This window comes from Bos indicus, chromosome 13 (genome assembly GCF_029378745.1).
Source record: "Bos indicus isolate NIAB-ARS_2022 breed Sahiwal x Tharparkar chromosome 13, NIAB-ARS_B.indTharparkar_mat_pri_1.0, whole genome shotgun sequence".
NCBI classification, from domain to species: domain Eukaryota; kingdom Metazoa; phylum Chordata; class Mammalia; order Artiodactyla; family Bovidae; genus Bos; species Bos indicus.
The window spans coordinates 34,794,463-34,816,518 of record NC_091772.1 but is presented as its reverse complement, the minus strand read 5'-3'; the positions used below and the strand labels follow the sequence as shown (position 1 = coordinate 34,816,518).

General features: G+C 42.6%; 1 protein-coding gene across 7 annotated transcripts in view; it reads left to right on the top strand.

The window, feature by feature from the left end:
* The window catches only part of SVIL (supervillin), a 256,109-nt gene that overhangs the window by 66,854 nt on the left and 167,199 nt on the right, over window positions 1-22,056 (top strand). Inside the window, exon 1 of one of the 7 annotated variants that reach the window (XM_070800949.1) lies at window positions 7,252-7,463. The exons of 5 other annotated variants lie outside the window; for them this stretch is intronic. The gene's annotated coding sequence lies outside the window, so the exon portion shown is untranslated. Of the gene's footprint in view, window positions 1-7,251; window positions 7,464-19,591; window positions 20,159-22,056 lie in introns of those variants that run through there. One more of the 7 variants, XM_070800948.1, reaches the window with a different exon arrangement.

Genomic DNA, 22,056 nt, shown 5'->3' with positions numbered 1-22,056 from the left:
GGAGCTCTTACACGGCATCCTAAGTCCAATGTTTATGTGTTCATTAAGTATGTTTTAACACCTGCCACGTCCATGTTAGATGCTAAAAATACAGCAGTAAATGAGATCAGCAGGGCTCGTGTATAGGTAGCAAGATAAGAAGTAAATAAGAGCAATTATTTTTTTCCTCTTTTTAAAAAAATTTTTTTAATTGGAGTATAGTTGCTTTACAATGTTGTGTTCATTTCTGCTGTGCAGCAAAGTGAATCAGTTATAGGTATACATATATTCCCTCTTTTTTGGATTTCCTTCCCATTTAGGTCATCATAGAACATTAAGTAGAGCTCCCTGGGCTATATAGTAGGTTCTCCTTAGTTACCTATTTTATATATAGTATAAATATAATAGTGTATATATGTCGGTCCCAGTCTCCCGATTCATTCCACCACTCCTTCCCCCCTTGGTGTCTGTACATTTGTTCCCTACATCTGTGTCTCTATTTCTGCTTTGCAAATGGGTTCATCTGTACCATTTTTTAGATTCCACACATATGTGTTAATATAGCAGATGTTTAAGAGAATGGTCTCAGGAGTGAGGGGCCTGGGTTTGAATCCTAAGTACGCCACTTACAAACCGCATGACCTTGAACAAGACACTTAACCTCTCTTTCAATGTTGACATCTATAAAATGGTGATAATAGCATCTACCTAGTGAGGTTGTTGTGAGGATTAAAATGATGAATCCATGCTGGCAAATACTAAACCTTATGCAAGTGTGATCACAATGAAGGATAATGGCTGAGTGTGTTGAAAGTTGTGTGACACGTGTCTGGGGAGGAGGCGGTGGTGGAGTGGGGACTTGGAATAGGGCGGTCCAGCTCTGCCTTGAAGCAGAGACCTGTAAAGAGGAGCAGCATTGAGCCGTGGAGACGGCACAGGGAGCGAACACAGAGGGAACACAGCTGCACACGGGCCTGTCTCATGCACAGGGAGAAGGGATGAGGCAGAGGGTGAGAAGGTTAGATAGCATTACAGATTCAGTGGACACGAATTTGGGCAAACTCCAGGAGACAGTGGAGGACAGAGGAGCCCGCCTGGCATGCTGCAGTCTACGGGACTGCAAAGAGTCAGACACGACTTAGCAAACGAACAACAACAACGACGACAGTGGTCTCATGCAGAGAAATCTGGACGTGTGTTGTGCATACTAATTTGGTTCACAAATTCTAACACCTCTTTAAGATTAAATAAACAACAACAAACTAGACTCAAAGCAGACTTCTTCAACCTAAAAAGAGCACCTGTGAGAACCCCACAGCTAACTTCATACTTAATTGTAAAGGACTGAAATCTTTCCACCTAAGATCTAGATCAGCTTCAGAAAAGTTGTGGGATACAAGAGCATTATGTCTAATGGAACAATGTAGATGCCTTAATTTTAAAATGCTTTATTGCTAAAAAATACCATCATCGAAGCCTTTAGCAAGTCATTATCATTTTGCAATAGTAACATGAAAGGTCACTGATCACAGATCACAATAACAAATATAATAATGAAAAAGTTTGAGATACTGCAAGAATTACCAAAATGTGGCACAGAGACATTGTGAGCAAATGCGGTTGGAAAAATGGTTCTGATAGACTTGCTCAACAAAGGGTTGCCACAAACCTTCACTTAGCATTAAAAAAAAACGCAGTATCTGCAAAGTGCAGAAAAGTAAAGCACAATAGAACAAGGTGTGCCTGTACTTAGGAATAAATGTAATTAAAGAAATATAAAACATGCTCATAAAGCTACAAAATATTGAACAAAATTTAAAGTCCCAAATAAATGGAAAAAATTCCCATGTCCACAGATCAGAAGACTTGCTATTATTAAAACAACAATACTCCCTAAATTGATCTATAGATTCAATGCTGCTGCTGCTAAGTCGCCTCAGTCGTGTCCGACTCTGTGCGACCCCATACACGGCAGCCCACCAGGCTCCCCCGTCCCTGGGATTCTCCAGGCAAGAACACTGGAGTGGGTTGCCATTTCCTTCTCCAATGCATGAAAGTGAAAAGTGAAAGTGAAGTTGCTCAGTCGCGTACGACTCTTGGCGACCCCATGCAGCCCACCAGGCTCCTCCATCCATGGGATTTTCCAGGCAAGAGTACTAGAGTGGGGTGCCAATGCAGTCTCTATCAAAATCTCAGATGAGTTCTTGCAGAAATCAGCAAACTGATCCTAAAATTCATAGAGAAATTTAAGAGACCCAGAATAGCTAAAGCAATCTTGAAAAAAAAGCAGAATTAGAAGACTCACCCTTCCTGATTTCAAGACTTAATACAAAGCTGCAGTACTCAAGACAGTGGTTCTGGCATAAGGATAGACATATTAATTTTTGGAATAGAATTGATAGACTAGAAATAAACTCCTACATTTATGGTAATTTATTTTTGACAGACATGCCAAGACAATTCATTGGCAGATAGTGTCTTCAACAAATAGTCTAGGACAACTGAATATCAACACACAATAGAATGATGTTGGATTCTACCTTACACTGTGTATAAAAATTATCTCAAAATGAATCAAATTTTTACATGTAAGACCTAAAACTACATCTTTCTTAGAAGACAACAGGAGTGTTAATCTTCATGACCTTGGGCTAGGCAATTAATTTTTTAAGACATAACACCAAAAGATAAGTGACAAAAGGAAAATGGGTAAGTTGGATTTCAACCAAATTAAAAACTTTGGGGATTAAAAGACACTTCGAGAGTGAAGAAACCTACCGAATGAGAGAAAATACTTGCAAATCATATAACCTAATGACATACTTGTATCTAGAATATATAAGAACTCTTAACAATTCAAGAATAAAAAGATAACCTACTTCAAAAATGGGCAACTATCTGAAACAGGCAAAGATATATAAATGGCCAATAAGCACATGAGAAAACTTTCAATATCACCAGCCATCTCAGAAATATAAATTGAAACCAAAAGGAGATACTGCTTCCTACCCTCTATGAAAGATGGAAAGTAACAAGTGTTGGTGAGGACATGGAGAAATTAGAACTCTCATACATGGCTGGTAGGAATGCAGAATCTTTCCCAAGCAGCTGCTTTGGAAAGCAGTTTGGCAGTTCCTAACATAGTTAAACATAGATTTTACCTTATGACCCAGCATATCCACTCCTAGGTATACGCCCAATAGAAATGAAAGCATATTTCTATATAAAAACATAGTGTTATTTTTAAAATTTTATTGAAGTATAGTTGATTTATAGTGTTTGGTTAATTTCTTCTATAAAGCAAAAAGATTTAGTTATATATACTTTTTTATATTCTTTTCCATTATGGTTTATCACAAGATATTAAATATAGTTCCCTGTGCTTTACAGTAGGACCCTATTGTTTGTCCATCCTATATATAATAGTTTGCATCTTATAGCAGTATTATACACAAGTGCCAAAGAATGAAAATAATCCAAATGTCCATTAACTGATGAACAAACAAAATGTTGTTTATTCATATGATAGGATGCTATTTGATTATAAAGAGGAATGGAGTACTGATACATCCTATGACAAAGATGAATATTGCAAATATACTCACTGAAAGAAACCAGACACAAATGACTGTGTATTATGTGATTCCATATATATGAAGTTTCCAGAACAGGCAAATCTATAGAGACATAAAATAGATTAATGGCCGCTCAAGACTGGATTATTGTAGGGGAAATTGAGAGTGACTGCTGATGGGTATGTGGTTTCCTTTGGGGGTGATGAAAATGTCTAAAACTGATTTGATAATGGTTGTACAGCTCCACGAATATACTAAAAACCATTGACTAGTACACTTTAAACTGGTGAATTGTATGGTGTGTGAATTATATATCAATAAAGCTGTTGTGTATAAGAAAAAATGTTTCCTGGAGGTACAGCTGTCAACACTGGTGATAGCTGAGATTTGGGGAGTGAGGACTAGGAGGGCAGAAAGCATGACTCCCAAATCCTGGCAGCTTCTGAGGAGAGGAAAGACTGGGGGAAGGAGGGTTTTCTTTGTTTTTCTTTTTGGGTTTGTTTGTTCATGAGGAAGGCCAGCTTTGAGACTTGAGATTTCTGTTTTGGACATATAAAGTGAGGTGCCTGTCGAATATCCCAAAGAGGTATTAAGTAGATGGTTGAACATGATGCCAGAACTCTGAGGAGCAACTCTGACTATAGATGGGATTTAGGTAACAGGTAAATTCATCTGAAAGGATGACAACACAAAGAGTTTGTTAATGAGGCTCAGGGTGGGATGGGGTAGAGGAGAGGCAGCCAGCCAGGGAGGCAGGAAGTGGGAGGGGGCGGGGTCCTTGAGCCCAGGTGACCAGGATGATGGTAGTTCAGAGCTGGGGACCCCAGACCAGAGTGGATTGAGAAGGTGTGTGCAGAAAAGCAGTGAGGCAGCTGTTTCTAGAAATTCTGATGAGCCACACTCTGGGGGAAATTGCTCCTGGATCATTTCCTGCTTGGCTGAAACACCGAGTGCTGGTCGGGTTTGAGGTCATCTCTTCCATGGGGCAAACTCTTATGGGTGTAATTCCTGTATCTGAGACACTGCCCGTTGTAGGTAGAGGTGACGCAGGAGGGTGGTGCTGGGCTGGAGTCCAGAGAAGGGTCCTCAGACTTTGTACTCTTTGTCCTCTGATGATTTTGATTTTCTTTTATTATTTTGATTGGGAGAAAGCTGAGAGAAGGATTTTACTGACATAATTTTTTTTGAAGTTTAGGTTGAATTGTTTAAAAGATTTTTTATTTGAGCTGGAGAAGGTGTGGAGAAAAGGGAACCCCTCCATCACTGTTCGTGGGAATGTAAATCAGTACAGTCACTTTGAAAAGCAGTGTGAAAGTTCCTTAAAAAACTAAAAGTAGAGCAACTGAGCAACAACAAGAGCTACTAGATGATTGAACACTCCAATTTCTGGGCATATATCTGGAAAAGACAAAAACTCTCCTGTGAAAAGATACATGCATCCCGTTGTTCATAGCAGCACTACTTACAATTTGCCAAGACATGAAAGCAACCTAAAAGGTCATCGACAGATGAATGGTTAAAGAAGATGTGGTCCATATATACAACAGAATAGTATTCTGCCGTAAAAAAGAAGGAAATATTGCTATTTGTAGCAACATGGATGGCCCTAGAGAATATCATATTAAGTGAAGTAAGTCAGAGAAAGACAAATATCATATGATATCACTTATATGTGGAATCTAAAAAAATGATACAAAGGAACTTATTTGCAAAGAGAAAGACTCACAGACAAAGAAAACAAACTTATGGTTACCAAAGGGGAAAAGTGGGTTGGATAAATTGTGAATTAGAGATTAACAGGTACAAACGACTATATATAAAATAGATAACCAACAAGGCTCTGCTTTATAGCACAGGAAACGATATTCAATATCTTAAAATAACCTATAATGGAAAAGAATCTGAAAAAGAATAGATATATGTATATGCATAAGTGAATCACTTTGCTGTAACGAGAAACTAACCTAACATGGTAAATCAACTGTACTTCAATAAAAAATTAAGAAAGTTAAAAACAAATAATCTTCATTTGAAATCAGATTAAAAAGAAAAGACATCCTACAAGCTTTTGTTAATAGAGGCCATGTAGGTCTTTTTAGAGCAAAGTCCTGGCTGTGCCTACATCACTGCGTCACAGCTCTTCAGACATGAGTAGATCCCAACTTTGGGGCTCCCAAGACTACAGCCGATCCTGAAGTGAGGTGGGGGGGAACAGGGTGATTTTCTCAAAAGGTGCACCTAGGAACGCCTGAGTTTGGTGCAGTTTCATAAGCCTATTTATAGGAATGCCACAGGGGCAGCTGGACTTTTGAGGGTGAAGAATGAGTGCATTTCCAGGCAGGTCATCCTTGTACACAAATCACTAGCAGCTAGAAAGCCTCAGAGGTGTATGAACTGTGGGCCTTACCATTTGCATCAGTGCATTCTTTCCCCAGTGCTGCTTTATTCATTTAGATTGTGTGAAAGCAACTGTTTAAGACACATGGTCCTTCAAGTAACAACCTTCTCTTGAGAACTTGGACTATTCCTTAGGCTGTTAAGCACTTTGGATATTTTGGGCAAACATCATGTCTTGAGACCATGATTAAAGACTGTGCATTTTGGATGAGCCCAAGTGGTGTTTGTTTTCTCTTTTACAAGGAGTGTGTGTGTGTGTGTGCGCGCGCGCGTGCGTGCGTGTGTGCACAGCCCTGCACACTTTGGTAAGTCGGATTTTTAAAGTTGTATCTGACTTCTCTCAGCTCACATTTCTGCCTTTTCTTATATGGAATGTAAGTGGCTGATCATAAAACCTTAGTTTTAAAACCCAGTGTTTCCTAACTGGCTTGGCATGATATGGGAAAACACACTGGTTTTTCAAGCTCTGCTAAAAGCCTTCTTTAAGGATTTTTTCCTTGTATGTGTGGTTTGAAAACTTATTTTGATGTGGTTATTGTTGTTTGGTTGTATTTCCTTGTGCATGTAGAGGGCGTGCAGTTTAGGGATTTTGAGGGAAGAAAATCAGGGTTACTTTCATGAAAACAATCTTCTTCTGAAAGAAGCATCTTTGTTCTCAAGCACAGATCCACAGGGTTTTTATTTATTTATTTTTAAATTTTATTTTATTTTTAAACTTTACATAATTGTATTAGTTTTTAATTATTATGAGAAATCACTATCAGGAGTTTGCCCTACTTGAGGAAATCACCAGTTTCAAAGAAACCATGAGTCCAGAATCTGTTTTTTTTTTTCAGCTGTCCTCTGCCCTGGGTTTAGAGATCTCTACTAACTTCCACTTATGGGACAATTAGAGTCTGGTTATCTGGAAGGAATCATTTGAACCTTAACCTGTCATTTTGCCTACAAGGCCGGGCTAAAGGGCACTGTTGATTATCCTGATCTTAAAAGAGCGAGAGAAGATGGTCAGAAGAGAAAGTCTTGGTGTGCTCTGCTACCGCGGTCCCTGAGAACAGTCTGCCCTGGTCCCCCATCATGCTCAGGTCTCAAGGTTAGTGTCCAGGCATCTTGTAATCATTTGCAGGGGATCAGACTGCATTTAGCAGGTGCTACGGACAGCATTTCAGATCCATCTATGGAGGAAAACTGATTCCATTTTCTCTGCGCAAGGGTGGGTCTGTGCAAATAACTTTGTTTCTCAAAATCGTCTTGTTTGCCTTGGGCTGCAGCCAGACCTCTCATGTGAGTGGTGTGTGCTGTGTCACAGACCTCAGCCCGGGAGCCTGAACTTTGCTTTGTCCATCAGATCGAGGCGGTGGGGTGTGTATGAAGCCGGTGGCTGGCCCTTGGGAGACTCCAGGGGGCCCAAAAAAAAAACCAAAAAGGATGTTCGTGAACCTGTGTAGACAGAACCTTTGGGCAGATTTCTCTGAGGTTTGGGACTCTAGGTAACAGGAAGAGAGGAGAAGCCAGGTAAGCACTTTAGGATTTTCTGAGATTACTCCATTTGGCTGCATTTAGAAGCCTCGTTAGCATTTCACAGGCTGGTAGGGGCCTTGTGCTCTTTTCTTGGTGGGGTTGGGGTGTGTGGGTATGTTTGTGTATGTTTGGTGAGGGGAGTGGTCTCTGCTTTTTGAATGTTGATAATGTACTTAGGTTCGGGCATTTTAGCTAACAAGGCCACTAGTTTGACTGTTTAAGTAAAAACTAGGGTTCTTTAAAAAAAAAAACAAAAAACTGCTGTCCTACTACCAAAAACCTAGTACTGTCTGGCTTTCTCTGCAGGAAAAATAAACAAGTCCGTAAAAATCCTTCAGGCATCATTCTTTGTGATCTTTTATTCAATCCAATTTATGATGAATGTCTTATTTCAAATAAAACTTACCATCAAGCAGGAAACAGTAACTGTGGAAGAATATAAATACACTTTTGGACCAGGACTACCTTACCTGGTCCCAGATACACACAAACATACACAGAGACACACACACACAGAGACAGACACACACACATGCCCTCATAGACACACACAGAGACAGAGACACGCATGCACACAGACATATCTACACCCTACTTGTAGTCTGATTTAAAAACAGTAGGTAGCAAGCGTCTTGAAGGGCAAACAGAAGGTACTATATAATCAAGTAAGCGGTTGAATCGAAATTGGAACAAGTCTGGACTTTTCACTTTCATTTGGATACTATTACTAACTCTCTCTGCCGGGTTTAGGCTTTTCAAACATTCTTTGGCCCTGGGAGGGAGTTGTATAACCATAAAACTGGAGAATCCTGGCCCTAGAATAAATGTTCCTTTAAAAACCCCAAGGACAGAAAATTGAACACAGCTGTGTAAGAGAAAAAGTAGGGGGGAAAAAAAGAAAGTGGAGGGATGGTTCAGGGCTGCGGGCGCCCTGACCAAGGTTCCCAGGGTGTTGGGGCTGCGGTTTCTGGGTGGAAGCTGGGAGCTCCAGTGTTCTTTCTGAAAGTTTCAGGACAAGGTCAGGACCTTCCTTCAGCGAGGTAGGTTCCTGTGACGTGGTGCAGAGTGCATCCTGGTTGGTGGCTTGTCTTGTCCTGGGCATAGTCTTTTGTTTTCCCTGGAGACCATTGGGGTTTCCGGTCACTTGCTGAGAAGCCATTATTCTGCAAACCTCCCAGTTTCTACTTAAAATTAAACCTCAGAGCCTAAGCAGTTGACACTGGAATTAGAAGATAAGACGAGAGTTTTGAGCCCCAGGTTGCAGCTCCTCTGGCCCCTCAGTCACAGAATTTTCCAAACAACGATGAGACTTCCAGCGTGTGCCCTTGGGATGAACACCATGCTGTCGCCTCTGATGTTTGCTGGGTGGGTCTGCTTGTTTGGTTTGTAGACCCCAGGAAGCCATGGCTGTGGACCCCAGCCTCTGTGCAGCCTGGGATTAATCACTTAGCTCTTTGTCAGACCGTGTAATGATGATTCATGCGTCTTCCTCTACAAGATTAGATTACTGTAATTTTCATATCCTGGACTTCCCACTGGGGATTTGAATTAATACTTGTTGGTATAGAAAGCAGGATCGTGTTTCTAGGGAGAAAAAGGCCAAGCTTGCCCACTTGGCCATCAGCAGAAAATATTTAGGGAGGGCCCAGTTAGGAGTGTGACTCGGGAAAGCAATCCTATCTTCAGGGCTCACCATGCAATTAGCTTACAAAAAGGCCTGCAGACCAGGCCTCCCGGTGCAGGGAGTCCAGGTGCCATGGATTTGCATAAGTGATGCTAAAAGATCAGAATGCACTGAGGCCTTTGCCAGGAAGCCCTGCAGGGAAATCAGGCCTCATCTAATAAGGAAACTCTTCCCCAAAGATTTTGGAATGTGGAGAGGAGGTGAACTAATTCAGACTTGTGAAACTGTCTTGCTGAAGCGAGCAGGACTGTAATCACAGACCAGAGACTGTGGGTGGAGCAGTGAGGGGTAACGAAAAAGCTTTTTTACTTTATAAAAAACTCTGTCTGGTACTTTCCCTGTAAAATAGACATTATTCATCCCTTTCCTCCAACAAACATTTATTGAGCTTTTACTGTGTCTTGAAAGTGAAAGTCACTCAGTTACATCCAACTCTTTGTGACCCCATGGACTAGTCCATGGAATTCTCCAGGCCAGAATACTGGAGTAGGTAGCCTTTCCCTTTTCCAGGGGATCTTCCCAACCTAGGGATTGAACCCAGGTCTCCCGCATTGCAGGAGGATTCTTTACTAGCCAGGCACTGTTTTTTCATACTGTCCATGGGGTTCTCAAGGCAAGAATACTGAAGTGGTTTGCCATTCAGTTGGTGATGGACAGAGAAGCCTGGTGCGTTGCAGTCCATGGGGGTCACAAAGAGTCGGACCTGACTGAGTGACTGGAGTGAGTGAGGCACTGTTCTGGGGTACCAGAAATGAAATCGTCTACACAGCAGACAAAAATCTCTGTCCTGGTGGAATTCACATTCCCAGGGCACCGAGGTGGGAATGTGGGTCATGCTAAGGACTTGGGAGAACCTGGAAGAATTCCTAAATAAGAATCATCCTTTGAGGATGTATCTGCCAACATGTTTCTCCTCTCCTCGCTCTGATACGGTGTGTGCATTCCATCCCACAGATGAGGTTACCAGACATTTCTAGTAGAGCCTCCAAAGGGAGTTTTCCCCATGCATGCTACTAAGGAGTCCACGCTGGTATAACAAGTCCAGCAGATGACTTTGGGGTCTTTGAGGGGATCGTCTGCTCTAGACCAAGTCCCTATTTGAGGGAGCTGAAGTGTGATCCAAGGTTTTTATCTTTATTTCCTGTCTTGCTGTCTCATAAATACTTCTCACTCCTGAACGCCTGGTGCTGACCCACTTGATCTGTCCTTGGATCCCTTTCCACCATCTGTATTACACTATTTTCTTTCTCATAATTCTTTCCGGTTTTCTCTGGTGACTATGAGACAGTGCTTTGCCTCAGAGTCACAGAATCTCAGGTTTTTAGAACCAAACCGGACCTTGGGGTCAACCTAGACCAGCAATTCTCTGGCCTCTGGACTGAGACCAAGTTGTCACCTGAGGCTGTGAAATGAGAACGATCAGAAAGTGAATTCTGTTTCAGAACTTAATCAGTGGATCTCCATATTGTTTCCTTATTTTCTTTTCTTGAAACTTTTCAGTTTTTATCATCGTCCACCTACCCCAGAAATTCCTCCTTCTGAACTCGCATGCACCCCCAAGCCCCGCCCAGCCCTGCCCCCACGTTGCCTGCGTGGTTGGCCCCAACCCCGCACCCTGTTCTCCCACGCTTAGACATCCGGACAGCGCCCTCCTCCTCAGCGCTGTCACCTCAGCCCCCAAATCACCCGTGTCTGCGTTCCCCTTAGGGTAGGAAGTCTCCACCGCTTGTGCTGCCAGGATCTCCAGTGGGAGCCACAGACACACTTGAAGCTACAATGCGTAGTGGTTCAGCTTTATAGAATTATTGTGCTGTGGTTCTGCTTTATTACAGGTTTATTAGGCTTCTGTGGGTTGGCCCAAGTGTGCAGCCATCACTTAGAGTTGTGTTTCTGGAGGAGAAGGAGAAGGATCCTGCGACGGAAACCCAGCGGTGGGCAGAGCGCACGACTGTGCCCCCTCCTGGGCTGCGTGGGGTCTGGGGTGTGCAGAGGCCGGGGGACGTGGTTCAGAGCCAGCAGCCCTGGTGCTGTGTGTCCTCGGTGCGTCTCTGGGGTCTGGGTGTTGCTCCCGGTTCTCCTCTGTAACCTGGTGCAGAGATGGACTCTTAAACGGCACCCCAAGGAGGACCACAGGGACTTCGTGTTTCATGCAGAAATCAGGGCTGTCCATTCTCTCCTGTTGTTCGGAGTCAGCCAAGGAAACCGGCCCCTGCCCCCACCGCCGCCCCGTTTTTTGATTTTTGATTTTGTATTGGAATATAGCCGATTAACAACGTTGTGATTGTTTCAGGTGAACAGCGAAGGGACTCAGCCGTACAAACACATGTATCCATTCTTCCCCAAACTCCCATCCAGGCTGCCCCATAACATTGAGCACACTTCCCTGTGCTGTACTGTAGGTTCTTGTTGGTTATCTGTTTTAAATATGCTGTGTGTTCATGTCCATCCCAAACTCCCTCACTCTCCCTTTCCCACATCCCTCCCACTGGCAACCATAAGTTTGTTCTCTAAGTCTGTGAGTCTCTTTCTGTTTTGTCAGTAAGTTCATCTGTTTACTTCTTTTTAGACTTCACATATAAGGGATGTCATACGATATTTCTCAAGGAACCCCTTTTGGTGCTACGCTTTGTGATGTCAGCCCCCTCATGGAAAGGAAAGAGCCTCTGGGTCTTCTCCCATGTGCAAGCGCCTCCCTGCACTGCTGTATCACATCCCTCTGAGCCAGTGTCCCCACTTTAGAAGCCACCTCTGCATTTCTGCCACGTGATGAATAGACAGCAATCCCATACGTTTAAATCTATAGCAGCCGAAATAGAGTAGGTCACACTCTGTACATCTCTGATTACTCTCAAGACTCTGAATGCGGTGTCCAGGAATGCAATGCTGGTCCAGCCCTGTGAGAGGCTGTGTGCCCACAGCCAGGACTCATAAAACATGGGCCAGGCCTCCCCCTCTCCCAGCAAACTCACATTTCATCTGGACCATGAACCCAGCAGTTCTGCTCCTGCTGCGCATTGCTCCACACCCATAGTTCTTGAAGCCGCAGCCTGGGAGAGAGGGCTTGGCTTGCTCATCTGGTGTTCCAAGCCAGTGACCTACACATGACCTTGGAGCTCGAAATATTGTCCTCCAAACCAGTGAAGCTCTCTCTAAGCTTTGAGAGGGAGAGAGAGACAGACAGACATTGATTGATTGATTTAGACTAACTGGGAGAGGGTGCTTTATTGGTTGAAAAATACTGTTAACCAAAAAAAAAAAACCCTTTTTGCTTTTTTAAAATCTACCCACAGTAAAATTTATTTGTACATGGTCCAGGCAGCCCAAGCTCAGAGTCATGGGGGTGTATTAGTGTAGGTGTTAAGAGATGACGAGGTATGTTTTGGTCTTTACTCACAGATGTTGAAATCCCAAGTTTATGGAGAAAAAGAAAGTGATTCCAAGTCTGGTTCCCAAGTTATATGAAGAAAAAGAAAGTAATTCCAAGGCTGGTCCCATCATAGCAGAAATGAGGACAGACTTCAGACCCTGGTGCTTAGTGTTTTCAGCCCCTGGAAAGGAGCAGCTTAAGCAAATGCTTCTCTTGATAGCTCAAGTTCATCGCCATTTAGAAAGCAGAATTTTGCCGAAGGCAGGAGCAGTCAGGCGGAGAACTTTGTTTTGCTTTCTGCGCACTGACAGTTCTGGCTGAAATTCTGAGGTCCTCCTCTCTTCAGAAATAGGTGCTTCATGGAGGGAAAACTGGACAGTGAGGCTCCTACCCAAAAGCCTGTGAGCTGGCTCCACCTACTTCGTTCCTGCCTATAAAGTGAGGAGCCACTTTGTCCCTCTTGTCAGTTTCTAACTCCAGAGGGGTAGTCAGTGTCGATTGGTTACTCCTGGAAAAAAAAGAGGGGCACGTTGCTGAATTAAAATTAGAAAGAGACCTAAAGGCATGTCACAGACATTTATTATGTGTAGGGAGTGACGGACATTGCTGAATTCCATGGATGCAGAGACAGATGGGGCCCCTGCCCTTTGGACACGAACAGTCTAGAGGCTGGAATTCACAGAGCACGTTAGGAAGGGCTCATCGAGAAGTACAGTCAGCTGAGCCTTGAAGGATAATGAGGGATTTTCTAAGTGACAAGGAAGGGAAGGCCTTCTGAGACCAGCCTGGATCCAGCAGCCTCAGTCAGTGTGGTTTCTGGTGGTCACCTGTGGGGTGGACGGGTGCTGGGACGTACGACTGAAGAGGTGGGAGGGGGCGAGTCACAGTAGGGACTTTGGAATTACCCACCAGGCCAGCCAGTCTCAACCCCGTTTGTCACCAGCACACGGATGTTGTATGCACGTGTCACAGGATGCTGGATGTATCCAAATGTGAAGTTGGTCATAAAATGAGACGTGGCAGTCCTTTCAAATCACACAGCTATCAGCCACACATCCATCAAAGTAAGTCACCGCAGATCTTGGTCCATGAGATCATCTCTGTTGTTGCTGTTCAGTCGCTCAGTTGTATCTGACTCTTTGTGACCCCATGGACTGCAGCGTGCCAGGCTTCCCTGTCCTTCACTATCTCCCGAGTTTGCTCAAACTCATGTTCCTTGAGTTGGTGATGCCATCCAACCATCTCATCCTCTGTTACTCCCTTTTCCTCTTGCCCTCAATCTTTCCCAGCATCAGGGTCTTTTTCCAATGAGTAGGCTCTTTGCCATCAGGTGGCCAAAGGATTGGATCAGCATCAGTCCTTCCAGTGTATATTCAGGGTTGATTTCCTTTAGGATTGACTGGTTTGATCTCTGTGCAGTCCAGGGGACTCTCAAGAGTCTTCTTGTGAGTCAAGTGCAATTGCCCCAGGATTCGTGTGTAACCTGATCCCTTTCCCCTCCTCCTGATGAATATCTACAGGAGGGTGAAAGTGAGTCTTTTGTCGGGACATGCTTACGTTTACTCTTCAAGAACCGCTAATTCACAGAACTTGTCACATGAGCCTCCATCCAGGAGAAGTAAGGAGAAGTAACTGGCTGCCCAGGGAGACACTAGGAGCCAAGTCCATGCTGAGAACTGCTGGTGAGCGAGTTGGGAGATTTCCCCTAAGAGTGATGCAGTCAGTCAGCCTGCTTAAAACACATTCTGGAAGGAGTGAAGAGGATGAGTTTGAGGAGGGAAACGCAGCTGGAGGCTCTTGCAGTAGTTCTGACAAGAGGCAGTTGAGAGAAGGGATGAGGAAGTAGAAGCAGGGAGGAAGGCTGAGCTCCTGGCCGCAGGATGTGGTCTTGGCTGGAAGGGATGGTCCGGTGCTGAGGCTGTGATAGCCAGGAAAGCAGGAGCCAGGGTCATGATGGGAGGGGAGGAGCATAGCCTCATTTGTCTCCTGTCTCATATCCTGGTTTTCTGAACTCCAGGATATCAGCGCCATCTGGAATTCTGCTGAGGGGGTTACAGAACTCACTCTGGGAGAAACAGAGATTTGGTGGCTGTGGAAATGGGCAGAGGATGTCAGATGCCGTATAGAGGCCAGGTCCAGCAGGAGGGCCCATGGTTGGGGGAGCAGTTTCTGGGATGTGGAGGGAGCTGGAATCCCATTGTAAACCTGATGGGGGAGGGACTGGGGTTGGGTCGGGGAGGAGACAGTGGTTGTGGAAGATGAGTGATGAGGAAGGGAGAAATAAGGTGTGCACTGGCTTGAAGGTAGAGGTGGGCTGGAGGAACTTGGGGGGCTGGAGATGAGAGAAGGAGGAGCATGGATATTCCTGGGCTCGGGCAGCCCTCGTTCAATGAACTGAAGACAAGCTGCTTCTTATACCTGCATTACGTGGCTTCCCCAGAGCTGATCCTTTCTAACACACAAGTCCAGCACAAGTTAGTTTGGCTCTCAGGAGGGTCATTCAGGGCGTTTGGATCTAAGTTTCACGTTCTGGCATCTGAGAGGATAAAGAGCACTGAAGGACCCTCAGATGTCCTGTCCCACCATGCAGAAGGCTAGATTTTGATCTTGTCCTTTTATTTTCAAGAATGATACCTCCAAGACTATAGAATTCTTGACTCTAAAAACCTATTTTCTGTGTTTGTAGTGGGATGAAAGTTTGACATGGCCAGGTCACCTCCTTCTCTGAAGAGTTTTCTTGTTTGTCCATGGTTGATCAGGTTTTGAAAATCATGTTGAGCAATGGATTGAACTGCTGAAAATGAAGGGGAGGGATCCTGTTGTTTATTAGATAGGCCCCAGGAATTAGAGATGCTCTTTTCAGTATCCAGACAACCTGCCATATGAACATGCTCAGTTGGAAAGCAATGCTTTCCATTTCTTCTGTATGAAATATTTTACCTAGGGCTATGACTTTCCATCTTGTAAGGGAAAAGAAACATTTCCTATTTGAATTTCTTAGGGTGGCATTGATGACAGGCAAATCCACTTAGATTTACTCAGAGTACAATTATGGTCAGTGACCCAGTTATAAATGGGTTGCATTTGGAAGTTTCATTTGAAGTAGGTTTTTAGAAAATGTGTAGACTTTTAATTTTGAGATAATAGATTCAGATGTGCTTATAAGAATTACTACAGAGAGCGAGAGCGAGCGCTGTGTACTTTTGACCCATTCTCCCCCAGTGGTAACATCTGGCAAAACTGTAAAGAAAATAAGATCATCACCAGGGTAGTGGGTTTGATGCAGTTGGTAGGACAGGGGAAGAACTGTTCATGCTGTCCTCACAGCCCTGTCACCCAGCCCTAGCCTCTGCTACATCCTCCATGTCTGCACAGTTAGCTTTCAGGGAATGTTGTAGAAATACAACCATACAGCGTCCAAACTTTGGGGATCAGCATTCTTTCACTCAGCACAATTCCCTGGATATTCTTCCAGGTTGCTGCAGATATCAGTAGATTGTTCCATTTTATTTCTGAGCAGACTTCCATGGTATGGCCACACCAAATTTTTATTTAGCTGTTCATCCATCAAAGACATCTGGCTCGTTTCCAGGTTTTGTCTATTGTGAATAAAGCTACGACGAACATTTGTATTCAGGATTTTTATGAAAATAAGTTTCCATTTCTCTGGAATAGATGTTCAGGAGTGCAGTTGCCGGGCCATATGGCAGTTTGGTCTGGCAGCTTTAGTTTTCGAAGAAACTGCCAAACTGTTTCGCAGAGTAGCTGCGCCATTTTATATCCCCATCAGCGATGTGTGGTCGAGTTTCTCCTTGCCAGCGCTTGGTGTAGTCAGTTTTTTTTTTTTAATGTTTGCCATTCTAATAGATGTGTAGGAATATCTCATTGTTTTAATTTGCATTTCTTGAATGGCTAATGGCGTTGCACATCTTTTCGTGTTCAACGTGAACTTTGCCATCTGTCTTTCATCTTCTTGGTGAAATGCCTCACTGTACCTTTTGCCCATTTTCTAATTGGACTGATTGGGGTTTTTTCTTTTCTTTTCTTTTTTTTGCTGTTGATTTTGAGAGTTCTTCCTGTGTTCTCCTTTTTCAGATATGTAACCACAAATATTTTCTCCCATTCCCTAGCATGTCTTTTCATCCTTTTAATGTGATCTTCTGAAAAAGCAGAAGTTTTGCATTTTGATGAATCTAATTCATCAGTTTTCACTTTTATGAGTTGTGTTTTTTTTAAAACTTTGGTTTATATCCTTTTTACAAATTTTATTTATTTTCATTCTGGCTGCCCTGGGTCTTTGTTTCTGCACGCGGGCTTTCTCTAGTTGCAGTGAGCCGGAGCTGCTCTCTGGCTGTGGTGCTTGGGCTTCCCATGTGCTGGCTTCTCTTGTTGCAGAGCATGGGCTCCAGAGCGTGGGCTCAGTAGTTGTGGCACATGGTACTGGACCAGGGATGAAACCTGTGGTTCTTAACCACTGGACCACCAGGGAGGTCCAGGTCTAAGACACTGAGTGTTTTTGTGTTGAAAACAAGAACTCATCTAGATCCTGAAGATTTTCTCCTGTTTTTTTTTTTTTTTTTTTTTTTACCCCTAATGCTTCACTTTGGCCAATTTTTATATAAGGTGTGAGGATGAGATGTAAGAGGTTTTTTTGTTTGTTTATTTTGGTCTATGTCTGTCCATTTGCTCCAGAACCATTTATTGAAATGGTGTCTTGTGTCAAAAATTAGGTATATTTGGGTGGTCTATTTCAGGATTCTTTATTCTAATCCATTATTATAGCTTTTTAGTAAGGCTTAATATGGGATAGATTACTCTCACTTAATTCTTTTTTTTCAAGATTGTTTTAGCTACACTAAGGCCTGGCTCTCTTCCTATAAATTTTAGAATAGGCCTATCTTTTTCTAACAAAAATTCTCCCTGGCATGTTGATAGGAATTGCATTAAATCTAGAGATCATTTTAGGGGAGAACTGACTACTTTACTATGTTGACTCTTCCAACCCATGAACAGAGTGTATGTGTATTTGTTTATTTAGGTCTCCTTGGTTGTATTTTATCAGCATTTTAAATTTTTCAGCATACAGAATCTGTATATGTTAAGTTTGTATCAAAATATTTTTTGTCATGATTGTAAAAGCATTGTTTTAATTTTGGTTTCCACATGTTCATTATTATTATAAAATAGTTTCCATAGAATGTAGTTTCTCTTAAGACCAATGTCATGTAGTCATAGTTTTTAGCCCACAAAAGCCAGATTAAAAGTCATGCTAAAGCTTATATAATGAAGTTACTAGTAAGAATTATAGACTACCATATGGTTATTATAATTCTAGTATTAAATAATAGCAAATGAGAAATTATTATCAAATATCTTGGAGAGGTCTAAGTCTAGTTCTTATATTAATTTATAAAATGTGATGTTCGCTTTTCTTCATGGGTGTATCATTAAATCTGCTGCCATGTATGTCAGTTCTGATACTGTCATAGTTTGGGAGAGAAATGTGTATGACAAGAGTTTCCTAATTTCAGGATGCAGTCAGAAAAAAAAAAAAAGGAAAGTATTTAAACACATTGCACAGGTAGAATTAACTGGACTTTGAACAAAGATAAAAAGCATGTATAAAAGATGCACTTGAGAAGAATTAATCTATTAGACTCCAATGCATTAAGCTAGGCCAATTCTGTTGCAGCAGGGAACAATAACCTCAGAGGCTCCAAAAGTTAGATGTTTATTTTGTGGGAGTGAACATGTTTTGGGAAAAAAGCCTGCATCGTTGTGGTAGTAGTGATTCATTGTCTCCTCTTTTCTTAAAAGAAAGACCTCAGTAGTTAATTATTTCACCTAAGTTTTTGTTTTTACCCTGCTTGCTCCAGAAGGAGTTTAAAGCAGCATTTATAAATATATAAAACAAAGTCAAATAAAATTAAAAAGGGTAAAAAGCAAAATTGGTTGAAAGGAAAATAAAGTAAGGCCCCATGGGGATGGAGATTAGGAAGGAGGAGTCATGCTGTGAAGTTTTGTTTGTCATCTTGAGGTAATTAAAAAATTTGGTTTGGACAAAGCGTCTTTAACCCTTGTGCAAAACAGTCACGAAGCCGGTGTTTAATCATTACAGCTGCCCAGGGTATCTGCCTTCTTTCCTGACCACAGGACTGTCTGTTTAGAAAGAGGCATTGTCCTGCAGGGTTAATGACTAACCGGAATTCAGGTCCTGCTCTGGGAGCCTCTGCTGACGGGTGCAGCTGGAGGGTCAGAGAACTAGCAGCCAGGTGCCTGCCCCTGAGCAGCACAGAATTCTGAGTTCTATGCTTTATGCTGAAGTTAGAATGAACAATTAAGACATTCTGTTAATCTTCCCAATGGCAAGGACACCCACAGTTGTAAGTATTTTTATAAGCAAGGTTATAATATTAGTTTGAATACCTGAAAAAACATAAATAGCCTTTTAAGAAGTGGTTGTGCTAAACAGTTCTTTTTTTTTTCGCCCCTTGGTTAAGTTTCTTCTGGTCTTTGAGTGAGCTGAAAAACCTGAGCTCCATCTGAAGCGAGATCCATCCATCCATGGTCTTTGGTTTTAAGACAAAACATTTGTATTGTTTTAGAGAAATTACTTCCAGGGCAATTCTTTCTTCTGATGACTCATTTTCTATCGGAAATTTCTCTTTTTGGAAGTGGGGAGAAACCCACAGATGTCCGCACCACTTGTAAACTTGTAGAGAGACGTGTGCCTTTATGGCATACTGTTTATACATGTATGTGTATGTTACTTTCTGAATGTTGGTGTCTGAGCTTTATCCGTGGTTATGTGTTCTTTTATAATCCGAAGACTAGCATTTGAAAACCATTTGCCTCTTCAGTTCTGTATGGTTGTAGCCTGTTGAGGAGATGGCTGTTGCATTTTTAGTTTCTCTGTAAAACAAGCTGGAAGACACTGTGACAGTTCTCGTTGCTCTTGAGGTTGCCACTGGCCAGGCCTGCTGCAACAGCTGATGGGCCCCTCTGAGTTTCAGGAGCTATTTCTGGTAGATGAGCTGAGATCAAGGCTCTCCCAGTTCAGGCCATAAAAGGCCCGTCCCGTGTGGAATTGCTCCACTGCTTCTGACAGCGTCCTCAGAGGCTGAAGTGTCCTCAGGTTTTACTTGGATTTACCCAGGAATGGATGGCCATACCAAGGCCAGATTGCGGAAGTTCAGCGTCAAGGACAGCAGGGGACCGACAGCTTCAAAAAGAAGACACTTGTTGATAATACTTTGGCGATCTTTTTTCAGAGAAACTTTTGGGATGTAGCCTTCACCTGTTTTATTGCATTTGGCACCCAAACGCCATTTGGAAAGCACCGTTCTAAATTTATCCTCTTCTGAATCATCACTTCTGATAGATGCCGTTGCCTTGTTTGCGTTGTGGTGTTTGATTTTGTACAGTGTTCCTTGGGCTAACTTTTGGTATTTTGCTTTTTGTTTAGAATTTGAAAGTAGCATTCTTTGAAAGGAGACGCACAGAGAATACTTGAGGACAACCAAAGCCGAATTAGAGGATATACGTGTTTTATTTTTTTTTAATTAGAAAAATAAGGAATTACAGTGTGATTTTCCCCCCCTTTAACTTAGAGGAACAAGGATTGTACAGAAATTTGAAGTAAGTGAAAACCCTTCCTATAAATCTAAATGCAGTTGCTTTTTTTTTTTTTTAAGTATCATTTGTCTGAGCATGCTTCCGAAGGATTTGTAGATGTCAAACACTGGAATGTTCCTGCCAGTATGTGCTAGTTGTTGCATACTTTTGTAGGTACCCTTGGGCATGTTTTTTGGTTTCGGAATGATTGGTTGTTTTTTTTTTTTTTTTTTTTTTTAAGAGCAAAATAACTAACTTTATGGTGACAGAAAGGTTGATACTAACAATTCAGCCTACAGTCTAGAAGGTATTCCTATAGAAACGTTAACCACTTTAAGCCTTGGAATTATTAGCATATTCACAATACACAGTACTTCAATCATTGTATCACATGTATGGAGGTGGAGTTCAGAAGGTCAGGTTTTACTTCTTTCCTATTATTAATCCACGTGGAAATATTAGGTTGGCCAAAAAGTTCGGGTTTTTCCGTAACATGGAAAAACCCAAACGAACTTTGTGGCCAACCCAATATAAATCATCAGTGTTCCTTTTGTATGGTCTTTGTGTTGAGGGTTCTTTACCTTGGTACTCTGATTCTTTACGTTTAATTTACAGAACTTCTGATGTTTCAGAGGTTTTTATTTATTTAAAAAAAAAATTCTCACTCTAGTTTCTAGGTTTGGGGCTGTATTTCATTTTTTTTTGTTTTCCAAGAAAATAATGCCATATCATTCTTGTAAAGCTCTAGAGACAACTGTGGTCTGTTTGTAATTTAGCTTGGTGATTTGCTTGTGCTGAAAAAAAAAAGGGTTTCTTTTTTTGTTTTCATTTCTTTATTTTAAAGATGGTTTCTTTATACTGTATCAGATGGACCAGTAGGGGCAGTAATTATTTTTATCAGGTAGAAAAACAGAATATTTATAGAGATGAGCCTCATTGGTGAATACTGCCATGGTTCTCAATCAGACTGAGTGCCGCAACCCTGGCGGCTTTTGGAAATGCTTGAGGGTGATTCTGGTTTTCATAATAACTGTGGCTGGCGTTTGAGGGGATGTGGCTACAACTGTAAATGCCCCTAATGGGGGACAGTCCCACGTGGTAAGGTAAAGCATGGCCCTGGCCAAAATGCTGGCGGTATCCCTGCTGAGGAAGACTGCAGGGTCTCGGTGATCCTCCCGATCCCAGGGCGAAGCAGGATAAACTAGGTGCACTGGGGCTGCCTCTGTTCACCAGCCCAGGAGAGCTCTTGGGAAGCCAAGTAGTGGGTGTCCTGCCAAGAGTAATCATCCTTGTCTGTCCTCTGAGAAGGTGACACAGGTGGGCACAGAGAGGCGGTTTGCGCGTCTTGTTTCCTCCTGGACAATTTTCATCATCCCCCAAGGAAATGCTAACTCTGGAGCCACAAGGATACTATTCAAAGCAGCATTCAGTCAAAGCGCCCAGCTTATGGCTCTTGTACTCAGTGCACACAGATAGCTCTGCTGGTACTTTTAGGACATCTTGTTTCTTGGTAGCCACTGTAAGATTTTTGAATTTCCATTCGGAATGAAAAGCTTTGTCAACACCTAAGGTCATTTACAGCTTTACAGTTCAGAAACTGTATCCAAAGAAGATATCTGTTGGCCAAGAGAGCAGCAGTGTTCAGGGTCAGAGGCTGCATGGAAAGCTGTGGGAGCGACCATCGCATGCAGCTCTTCGTTGCCAGGAGTATTAATACACTAGTCTGGGGGCTGCCCTGTGACCAGGCGAATTCCCTGATCTGGAACTTTCCTCCAGTCTTTAACTCTGAGCTGGAAGCTGCATGGTCACTCTCCCTATAGGTCACCAAGACAGCTGAGTCAGTCTCTGAAAGGATGCTTCTGCCCACACCTCCTGAACCTCCCTGCCCCTGCCCCTTACCTGGATGATGGCATCACCCTTTT